The sequence below is a fragment of the Octopus sinensis genome, linkage group LG2 (assembly GCF_006345805.1).
Source record: "Octopus sinensis linkage group LG2, ASM634580v1, whole genome shotgun sequence".
Taxonomy (NCBI): domain Eukaryota; kingdom Metazoa; phylum Mollusca; class Cephalopoda; order Octopoda; family Octopodidae; genus Octopus; species Octopus sinensis.
In genome coordinates, this window is record NC_042998.1 from 166,294,627 (window position 1) to 166,307,147 (window position 12,521).

General features: G+C 36.9%; 1 long non-coding RNA gene across 1 annotated transcript in view; it reads right to left on the bottom strand.

Moving 5' to 3' along the window:
- The window catches only part of LOC118762352, a 20,055-nt gene extending 9,800 nt beyond the window's left edge, over nt 1–10,255 (bottom strand). The window contains exons 1-2 of the long non-coding RNA XR_004998099.1: nt 10,245–10,255; nt 5,544–5,546 (exon numbers count right to left, since the gene is read on the bottom strand). This is a non-coding gene — a long non-coding RNA (uncharacterized LOC118762352). The remainder of the gene's footprint in view (nt 1–5,543; nt 5,547–10,244) is intronic.
- Nucleotides 10,256–12,521: the final 2,266 nt, after the last annotated feature.

A 12,521-nucleotide genomic window follows, 5' to 3' on the forward strand; every position in this document is an offset into this window, starting at 1 on the left:
ATGTGGCTAGGGACAGGGAATGGCGGTGGGGGTGTTACTGATGCATTTAGCCCCAGGCGATCATCAACGTCACCAGGAGGGCTGACGCCATCACAGCGTCCTCTAGCCTGCAAAGGGAGATCATTCCCCGAAGAAGCGGATGCCACATACGGACCTAGGTTTCAAGGTGTTTGCCTATTATATATTATATATATATATATATATATATATATATATAAATGGCGGTGCCCCAGCATGGCCACAGCTCATGAGCTGAAACTAGAATCAATCAATCAATCATATATATATAGGTTATAAGAGGTAATGGTGTCATTGAGACCCAAAGGTGTCAGGTAATGCTGAATAAGTGCTAATAGATGAACCGTAGTTAAGTTCCAGGTTTGGTGATTATGCGAATAAGGGGTTCAATGTTGGTCATATGTCAGCGTTTGTATGTAAGAATTTTTTATCTCTTTACGCAATACACGCACACACACACACACACACACACACATACACACACACACACACACACACATATATATATATATACATACATACATATATATACATATATACATACAGACATATATATTCATATATATATGCATGTATGCATGTGTATAGCTAGGAATATATATATATGTATATATGTATATATATATATATATATTTATGTATGCATGTATGTATGTATGCATGTATGTATATGTGTATGTATGTATGTATGTATGTATGTATGTATGTATGCATGTATGTATGTATGTATGCATGTGTATATATATGTATGTATGTATGTATGTATGTATGTATGTATGTATGTATGTATGTATGCATGTATGTATGTATGTATGCATGTGTATATATATGTATGTATGTATGTATGTATGTATGTATGTATATGACTGTACTTCTCCGCAATATCACAGAAAACAAAAAAGAAGAAAAATGAATATGTAAATAAGTCATGACAGAGGAAGTTAGGCACAGCTAAAACCTGAGAGCGAACATGGCATTTTATTTAGCATGTGAGTTTTCTGTCATTTTCGCAACATTCTATTCAAAAATATGTTGAAGCAGCAATTTTTTAAAAAATTTGTTTTAATTTAAAATAATGCTGACACCGTAGTTAGTGCGATTACGTCATTGTGTTTTCTCTCCACATACGATGCAGCCCGCCCTTAACACGTTTGCCTCCCACCGTTCCTCGCTACCTTACTTACCCTTCCCCGCTGGTTCAATAAGTGTAATTAGTCACTCGTGTTCTGTATCCATATTAACAGCATGTATCGCTGCACCTGCAGATGTTATTTAGCTGTAAAGTCAACACTTGCAACGACAACTTGTGCTTGCAGTACATATATATATGTATATATAATGTATATATGTATAATATTATATATATATATATATATATATATATATATATATATATATATATATATATATATATATATATACATATATATATACATATATATATTATATATAGATATATATATATATATAACATTATATTTATATTATGTATATATATATATTATGTATATATATAATATATATACATATATATATATGTATATATATATATATATATATACACACATATATATATATATTATACATATATATACATATATATATATATATGCGTATGCATGTGTATATATATATATATATATATTATATATATATATTATTATATACAATACATTACATACCTATATATATATATATATGTATGCATGTGTATAGCTAGGTATATATATATATATATACAAGCATATACATATACACACACACATATATATATACACACACACGCACACACATAAACTACAATTGTACAATGTCGCAAACAATAGAAGCAGTAAAGCATATAGCGCATACTGCTACATGTAGACTCATTTGCATACATGCATACACACTACACGCGCGTATATGCATACATACATATATATACAGGCGTACAGGTACATATACGAGGCAGTACCCAAAAGTAACCGGAAACGTTCTCTGTGAGACAAGCCCGTTGTAATTCAGGCTTCTGCCGCGAGAAGTCATTTGATGCGATTCTTAGGCATCAGTGTGCCGCCCGGTGTCACCCTCTGAAGTAGTACTGTTACGTGTTGCATCTTTGTTTTGCAGTGCTTCTCACCTATTAGTCGAGTTTTGCAATGGCTGAAACGAAGAAACAGCGTGCTTCCGTAAAATGCTCTTTTCTGCTAGGGAAAACAGCGGCCGAAACAGTTGTCATGCTTCAAACAGCTTACAAGGATGCTGCCATGAGCAATACACAAGTTTACGAGTGGTTTTTCACGCTTTAGGGATGATCATTTGTCACTTGAAGACCAGCCTCATTCAGGGCGACCGTCGACCACCCGAACGAATGAAAACATCACGAGAATTCATGAACTGATCTTTGAGGACCATCGACGAACTCTTGACGAACTTGTTGGTATGACTAGTGTGTCCTGGAGCTCCTCCCAACGAATTTTGAACGGAGAATTGTGATTGAAAATAGTTGCAGAAAAATTTGTGCCTCGCTTGCTCACGGAAGATCAAAAGCAGTCACAACTGAATGCGTGTAATGAACTGAAAGAACAGTTGGATGTTGATCTGGACCTATTTTCGAAGGTTATCACTGGTGACGAAAGTTGATGCTACCGCTACGACCCGAAACGAAGCTGCAATCAAGTCAATGGAAGTATTCGAAACATTCAATGTCACCACGCCCCCAAAATCTACGTCAAGTGAAGAACAATGACAAGCAGAGCATCAAAATTATGCAAGATTTTTTTAAAGTTCATTATAACGGCCGGACTTTTTCCTGTGTTGATGTACGCGTATACATTCCTGTCAAAAGAAAACCCTTGTTTCTGGTTTGGAGATCGGGCTTTTTATTCTCTAATGAAGAGAAATTTGAAAAAAGAAAATGAGTAAGACGTCCTTTAAGCCATATGCCTTTCCACACGTACATACATGCATACGCAGTGAAGGCGCATGGCTTAGTGGTTAGGGCATTCGGCTGACGATTGTAAGGTCGTGAGTTCGATTCCCGGCGATGCGTTGTGTCCTTGAGCAAGATACTTTATTTCACGTTGCTCCAGTCCACTCAGCTGGCAAAAATGAGTTGTACCTGTATTTCAAGGGGCCGGCCTTGTCACACTCTGTGTCACGCTGAATCTCCCTGAGAACTACGTTAAGGGTACACGTGTCTGTGGAGTGCTCAGACACTTGCACGTTAATTCTACGAGCAAGCTGTTCCGTTGATCGGATCAACCGGAACCGTCATCGTCGTAACCGACGGAGTGCTTCCACATGCATACATAGATGAATATATACATTACATACAAACTTACATACATGCATGCTTATGGACTGATTTGTTTCATCGATGCGAAAGGAATTGTCTACACAGTATTTTTTCCTCCAGGCCAAACTGTTAACCAGGCATTTTACTTGGCAGTTCTGAAGCGTTTGTGAGAGACGGTGAGACGGAGAGTAGTGGTTTCATCACGACAATGCACCAGCGCGCACCGCCTTGAGTAAGAGACAATTTTTGACCAAAAATGGCATGACTTCGCTTGCCCACCTGTCACCTATTCACCCGATCTTGCTTCCTGCAACTTTTATCTGCTCCCCGAAATAAAAAGAGTCCCTAAAGGAAAACATTTTATAGATAGGAGTGGCTGTGTGGTAAGTAGCTTGCTAATCAACCACATGGTTCCGGGTTCAGTCCCACTGCGTGGCATCTTGGGCAAGTGTCTTCTGCTATAGCCCTGGGCCGACCAATGCCTTGTGAGTGGATTTGGTAGCATTGCTTGACAACCGATACTGGTGTGTTTACGTCCCCGTCACTTAGCGGTTCGGCAAAAGAGACCGATAGAATAAGTACTGGGCTTACAAAGAATAAGTTCCGGGGTCGATTTGCTCGACTAAAGGCGGTGCTCCAGCATGGCCGCAGTCAAATGACTGAAACAAGTAAAAGAGTAAGAGTATATGAAATAGGTGAAAAAAAAAAAGCAAAAAAAAAACATGGAGGCGGCAAACGGCATCACTTCGCAAGAGTTCCAGGACTGCTTCGAACAGTGGAAAACGCGTCTGGACTGATGCATTGCTTCAAATGGAAAATACTCTGAAGGCGGTAAAAGTATAAACATGTAAAACTAAGTGAATAAGATAACATTGCAAAATTCCGGTTTCTTTTGGGTACCTTCTCGTAAATGTATCTATATCTATCTATCTATCTATCTATCTATCTATCTATCTATCAATCTATCTATCTGTCTATCTATCTAGCAATCTATCACTCTATCTTATCTATATGCATATATATGCATATATGTGTGTGTGTGTGTGTGTGATGCATGTACGTATGTGTAAGATGATTAAATGTATATTCACATAATCATATAAACACGCACATTCACTCACTTATTTTACATTAAACAATTAATAAGTACACACATTATATATCTGTATGCATATGTGTATGCATATATGTATACATACACGTATGTATTTGTATATGTATATATATGTGTGTGTGTATATATATATATATATATATATATATATACATATACGAGAAAAGAAGCAACAAGAATGGATTAGTTTTTAGTACAATTGTTTCATACAAAGACAGGCTTTATTAAAAGTTGCAAATATTGCAGCAGATAAAGTGTCCCGTACTCATCAGCTAAAATACATATGAGTTCTCTAAACATCTTAGATGTTTAGAGAACTCATATGTATTTTAGCTGATGAGTACGGGACACTTTTATCTGCTGCAATATTTGCAACTTTTAATAAAGCCTGTCTTTGTATGAAACAATTGTACTAAAAACTAATCCATTCTTGTTGCTTCTTTTCTCGTTTATAATCACCCCACACTACTGTATTGGTTAACACCATATAGTTTTCTGGTGCATCTAAGTTAAGTACCATATTCAAGTGAACTCATTAGAATTGACTTGAATCTTAATTACTTTTATTATATATATATATATATATATATATATATATATATGTATTCATATATAAATATATATATACTCACATAAACACATATATATATGCAGATATATAAGCGTGTACCACCACCACATATCATTTAGTATTCCAACACGCGTACGTGAAGAAGCAACAAAATGAAGCAACCATAACTGTCTTTCTGAAAAGATATAACACAATGTAATAAAGTTGGGTTTAAGGCACCCTAGGCCTCACGAATCTATTTCAACTTAGAAATAGTTATCAGTGGCGGCGAAGTATATATATGTATATATTATTTTGGCTAATGATGAATTTTTGTCGTTGCTTTTAACCCTAAAATCGGCTAATGGAGTGAGCAGATGTATGACCAAGATCATAACCTGTATTTTAAGTCTATACAATAGTTATATTATCGAACGAGTTTTTTTTTTTGTTTTTTCAAGATGGAAGTATGTGATTTGAGGGATATTCAACCGATATTTGTCCCAGGTTGTGCAGCATTATACCATTTCGTTGACGCGATAGTCGTGACAATTTAATGAATCTGCAGTTGACATTTGTGAAACAAACTTCGAACAGCTGTACCAACCACAGTGAAACACGTGACGTCAGACCAGACTCAGTTAAACAGTTCTCTCTTGAAGCACATAAATCAATTGATCCTATTGATATTGAAGCTCGGCACAGTGCTGGTAGCCCTTATTTAAAGTACTTTCGCTATAAAGTCGATGAGAAATGATATATCATTAATTATTGTAAAATGAACATTTATGGGATGTGTGCCACCCATACTGGATTCTTGCTAAGTTTTACTTTCCTTGTTGTTACATTTTGAGAGTCAGTAAATAAAAATTACGATGGATTAACATCCTAATCGGTTTGCTTCTTTTATTCCACGAGTGTTGCTTAAGATAGGGATTACTTATTTATCTATATATATAAAGCTGAAGTTGTCTGTGTATGGCAGGTTTGGTAGCCTTCAACTAACACTATCTCCTCCGAGACCCTGCGGCGCAAGTTGACCAAAATTGAGAGTAGGATAGAAGAAGGCTTGCTCTTCATTTCGTAGAAGAAAAAATTCAAATCGGACCATGTTAACACCAAAAATTATTTACATCAAAAAAGTGCATTTTTTTAATGAAAATCCCTATTTTTTTGCAATTTTTGGACTGCTGTGTCGCCATTTTTCGGTGTATTTCAACCAGAAAAATGTTCACTTGAAGAGAATAACAAGCTACATAATGCAAAATTTTTACTGTTCGAAAATTCCAATTGTAAAGGGTCGAAAAGAAAACAAGCCCCAGCAACGCTGGGCTATACTGCTAGTTTATTTATAATATGTCTACTTTATGGAGATGTGGTACTTTGAAAGTAAACAACACTTAGATTATAAAAGAGCAGAGAAAATCTAAAGAACGATATTGTATTTAACTGACACAAATCAAAAAAAAAAATTTTTTTTTAAATAACTAAAAAAAAAAAAAGACTTCTAGAGTGTGACTTATTTGAATTTCATAAGCCCAATGGAAAATTTTTAATGATCTCTGCTTTACTACTGTCATCCGGTAGGGAAAGGAAGGAATCGCCAAAAAATAGTGGATGCAGCGACGACGCACTGTAACGACGCATGGTCTCATATTACTACTACTACTACTACTGCTGCTACTACTACTACTACTACTACTACTACTACTACTACTACTACTACTACTACTACTACTACTACTACTACTACTACCACTACTACTGCTGCTGCCGCTTTATTGAAAGCAAAAAGTTTCTTTGGTTTTTCACTAGCAAGTTGTCTTTCCAGGAACATTCGTCGTAAACATTTTTGCCGTAGGAAAACTCGCCGTAGGAAATTTTTGCTGTAAGATAATTTTGCTGTATACAGTAATCCTTCGCCATATCGTGATTCACCTATCGTGCACTCAATACATCGTGATTCACCTATCGCGCATTCAGTACATCGCGGATTTTTCTGGTTAATTATATGTAAATTTATATCACGGACTCCTCAGTATATCCGGGTTTCTGCGGTCGATAGGTATTTATATTTTTTTAGTTTTTGATTATTCCTGTAGGTGGTTTTGGAACTTAACACCCGAGATAGTCGAGGGATTACGGCAGATAATTTCGAAGATATGGCACGAAACTTGATTTAGAGAAAGTGCAGCTCTGAAGAAAAATTGCCATTATATATATATATATATATATATATATATATATATACAATTCATAAATAAGGACAAACGAAAAAATTTCTAATGCCAAATATGCCGAAAAATTGGACATATTGTCCTTTAACCATATAATTTTTTCACAATACGCACGCTACTCGAAAAAAGTTGGACAGAAATTTCTAAAAAATTCCATTATTACCATATCGGACCGATTTCAGGGTTAGCTTATAACAGCCCTCCCTTTGTCAGAGATACATGTGGCAAAAGAAATAAATGAGATACTTACTCATACCCATGGAAGAAGGGTATGAGTAAGTATCTCTGACGAAGGGAGGGCTGTTATAAGCTAACCCTGAAATCGGTCCGATATGGTAATAATGGAATTTTTTAGAAATTTCTGTCCAACTTTTTTCGAGTAGCGTGCGTATTGTGAAAAGATTATATGGTTAATGGACAATATGTCCAATTTTTCGGCATATTTGGCATTGGAAATTTTTTCGTTTGCCCTTATTTATGAATTGTTTATAATTTTAACCTTTAAAGGTATTTTTTAATATGCTGGCCATTGATAAAATTTTTTGGGAAAATAATTTTTTTCGAAAAAAGTTTTATCCTACATTAGATATATATATATATATATATATATATATATATATATATATATATATATATCTATATATATATATATATGTTCTTTTTTTATAATTCTGTTTTAGATTTAGCTGTTTTATATTTTATTCTTGTTCTTTGTAAATGTCATCATATTTATATTGCATTACTTTTTATTTAAGCAGTTTTTTTTGTTTTTTGAAAACATTATCATCTTTTAGATTGCTTTATTTTGCTCCCATCCCGCCCTGTAGCTTTGCCATAGCAATATAATAGATAAATTGGTTGAAACAATTATATACCAAGGGAGCAGTTCATCTTTTTTTTTTTTCGGTGTAATTGACTGACGGCAAAATTTCCTATGCGGCGAACTTACCTACGGCAAAATTTCCTATGCAGCGAACTTTCCTGCGGCCAAAAATCCTGAGGCGAATTTTCCTACGCAACGAACTTTCCTACGGCAAAATAAGTCGATTACATTGAACCCAATGTTCAACTGGTACTTATTTTATCGACCTCCAAAGGATGAAAGGCAAAGTCGATCCCGGCAGCTTGTGAACTTAGAATGTGAAAACGGACAAAATGCCGCTAAGCATTTTGCCCGGCGTGCTAACAATTCTGCCAGTTCGCCGCCTTGTTGCTTTACAAATATTGGTATCAAATTTTGGCACAAGGCTAACAAGGAGGTCATAGATAATGGAGGACACTGTTGGTAGTTAGGCGTGGGATTGGAGGGCAGAGGGCAATAGAAGGGGGTGTCTTGAAGTTGTCGGAGAGCTTCAGCCTTGTAGAGGTCTGCACGTCACACCACAACGGCTCCACCCCTGTTAGCTGGTTTTATGATGATGTTTTTGCGGCGTCGGAGACATCGAAGGGCTGAGAGTTCGACCGAGGAGATGTAAAAATGTCGGGCACGCCTGTGAAAGTTAAACCAGTCCACAATACGTTGCCAGATGCTTCCAAAATGATCGACTGCTCGGAACTGGCCAGGAGCTGGCGACCAGTGAGATGGTCGGTGGCCCAGGTCAGTGAAGCAGTCCGCTTCATTGGATGCCGGTGGAGTATTGTAAAATAATGCATATAGCCTGACGCGGCGCACAAAGCTATGAATATCAGCACGGGTCTGAAATTCGTTACTGGTTGGAGTGAGGGGCATGAAGCGCAGACCCTTACTGAGAAGAGAGCGTTCCGCCACAGAGAGGAGAAGATCGGAAGGAATGATAACAACAGACAAAAGTGAAGAGGGGATGGATGAGCTAGATGTTGGAGGGGTAGTAGAAGGCTGAGAGGAGAGAGAGAAGTGCGGTCGATGGTGTGTATTTTGGAGAGATTAGAATGAATGGTGGCACACATAAGACGGCAGGAATTAGTACGGAGTATAGGTAGGATGGCAAAAGCAGAGTGGAAAGTGGGGTGCACCCATACGCACACAGATATGTATTTATACGTATGTATGTGTATTTTATCATTTATAGAATCGATAAAGAACATGTATTTTATAGGATTAGTGCTTAAAATTAATAATAAAGAATAGGCAAATAATTATGACAACAATGGACATTACATTCATTTGAACATATGCTGTTGTTGGCATATTTCTCGGGGTATATTTTTTGGGCTCTGTTACAACTCTTCCAACTTGCCACCCTTAAGGATACAGCTATGTTAATTCTTTCTGCTAAAGGCCTGAAATCGAGGGGGCTTACTCGATTACATCGATTCCAGTGCCTAACTGCTAATTATTTTATCGGCCCCCAAAGGATGAAAGGCAAAGTCGACCTCGGCGAAATTTTGAACGCGGAAAGTAACATCAAAAGAAATGGTGCCGAGTATTTTGTCCAGCGTAATAATGATTCTTCTTTCCTTTATTGTCCACAATGGGCTAAACATAGAGGAGACAAACAATGACAGATAAAGGGATTAAGTCGATTACATCGACCCCAGTGCGTAACTGGTACTTAATTTATCGACCCCGAAAGGATGAAAGGCAAAGTCGACCTCGGCGGAATTTGAACTCACAACATAGCGACGGGCGAAATACGGCTAAGCATTTCGCCCGGCGTGCTAACGTTTCTGCCAGCTCGCCGCCTTGGATAGATATTATAATGATATCTAAACACAAGGACAAGTAGATATATTTTGAACTACATGCAAACGATCACGCACTAGGTCGCCAGCAATACGATATGATTTCAAGTACACATGATGCAGCCGTAGCTGTGTGGTAGGAAGTTTGTTTACCACCCACATGGACTCGATTCCGGTCTCACTGCGTGACATCTTGAGCAAGTGTCTTCCTGCCTGACGCAAACCCCGGCCCGACCATAGCGCTGGCCTAACCAAAACCTTGTTAGTAGATTTGGTAAACGGAAAAAGTAACTAAATTCCGTCGTACATACATACATACATACATGCATACATACATACATACATACATACATACATACATACATACATACATACATACATATAAACAAACCACCACTGCTTGACTACAGTATTGGGTTGCTACGTTCCCATAACTTGGTGATTCGTAAACAGAGACTGATGGAATAAGTACCAAAGTTAGAAAAGCAAAAAGTAAGTACCGGGCTCGATTTATTCGACCAAACCCTTCAATGCCCAAACCCTAGCATGGCCGCAGTCTAATGACTGAAAGGAAAAGAAGATAAAAGATGACGCCAGCTATTACACTGTGTAACACGATTTTTGTTTTTGAATAGCGACTGTTATTTCTTATTTGCTTACCCCTAGAACGTATGAATGGCTAATAATATTTCCTAATCTTGCTTTTGTTACATTTATTCAAACTTCAAAGAACCCCTCTTAACATATGGCTATGATTCTTCCCCGCTACTCTTGCTCATGATCGGAGATGCATATATTGTCAGCCACTAAGGGACATGCTGACACGCAAATCTGTGGTAATGAGCAGAATATTTGTTATAACGATATTTCTGCTTCAGCAACTCAGCCCTGAAATGAATGGAAAATTGGTCAGTTTCAAAATATTTATGTCCCGGTTAGAAAAACTAAGTTTAAAGTTTATAGTAGTCATTTCCTTTGATTTCTAGACAGAAGCAAATAGGAAATAAAACTAAATGACCAAAGCAAAAAATTGTTACATAGAGTTATAATTCCTCTATTATATTTATGTTGTTGCTTTTGTTGTTGTTTAACCCCAGGTCATCTCTGGTCGATCAGATTTATGATCACTAACACTACAATCGTCAATATCTTTTGTGAGGATGGGGTGTGTGTTCATCAAGGATTATAATCTATTTTTAAAAGGGTAAGTTTATGCTTTGAGGAAGATTTTACTGCTTTTTCTAATAGATCCAGCAGCCATGTGCAAGCTCCCTCTGTGTTTGTATACTTACATCTTTTCATATAAATGTATTCTTCCCCTCATCTTTATAATCTTTTATCTCTTTCCGCAACTATTTTGCATTTAACATCAAATATATTCTACTTACCTCCATCTTTTATTTATTCTTTGTTTCAGTCACTGGACTGCAGACATGCTGTGGTTGCACCTTGAAGCTTATTTTTCAAAAGTCCAAAATTTTTTCTATCGTTCTATTTTTGATGATCCGCTATGTAACCAGGCAACACTACTTTCTAAAGACTCGATTTGACATCAAGCAGTGACACTAATTAACTAAACGCTTTTTTATTTTGTAATGAATGATTCAATTAAACACAAAAGTAGCCCTCTATGTGGTCTCTCGACTTGCTAGAAATAGCAGCACACCTTAACAAACCAACACCGATTGTCAAACGGAGATGGGAGATAATCGCAAACGCTAACACCAAGAAACCTCCCCACACACACATACACACACACACACACATATCTGTGTGAGTGGATTTGGAAGACAGAAACTGAAAAAAGCCCGTTGTATATATATATATATATATATATATATATATATGTATGTATGTATGTATATAACCGGCTTCTTTTAGTTTCCGTCTTCCAAATCCACTCACAAGGCTTTTTCCGGCCAGGTGCTATCATAGAAGATACTTGCCGAAGGTGCCGCGCAGTGGGACTGAATCCAAAACCACATGGTCGGGAAACTATCTTCTTAACCACACAACCACGCCTGCGCCTATATTCTTTCACTTTTCATTCTTTCGTACATACATGTCTTCTTTCTTTCTGTTTTTTTTTTATTTCCTTCGTCCTTCTTTTCTTCCTTCTTTCCTTCAGTCCTTTCTTTCTTTCTTCCTTTTCCGTTCTTTCTGTAGCGATCCTAAAATGCACATATTTCTTCCATCTTCATTCCACCCCCACGTTCCTTCGCCCCTCCCTCCCTAGTTCTTCCTATTCTTCAAAACTTTCTTCCTCTCCACCTGTCTTTCTCTTTCCAAAAACAACATTATTTTTGTTTACTTTATTTACTTATTATTATTATTATTATTATTATTATTATTATTATTATTATTATTATTATTATTATTATTGAGTGACTGAGCAGTTCATGCCATCAAAGTGACACTGGGGTAAAATATACGAAGCCCAATATACCCATCATGACTACCCGTCTGATAAAGGTACACCAGGCACATGCATCACAACCATATGTGCGCGACATGGTGATCTCATATCAAGATAAACAGCACATGACCTTGCAGGTGGGGCCCAGTTAGAATTTTCTTCAGGTTGAGTAGCCCATCCCGCTCAAACGGTCCCTGAATAAGGGTTGTTTAAGGATGTTGAAAGAACCACCCATGTTTCCAGAGGTG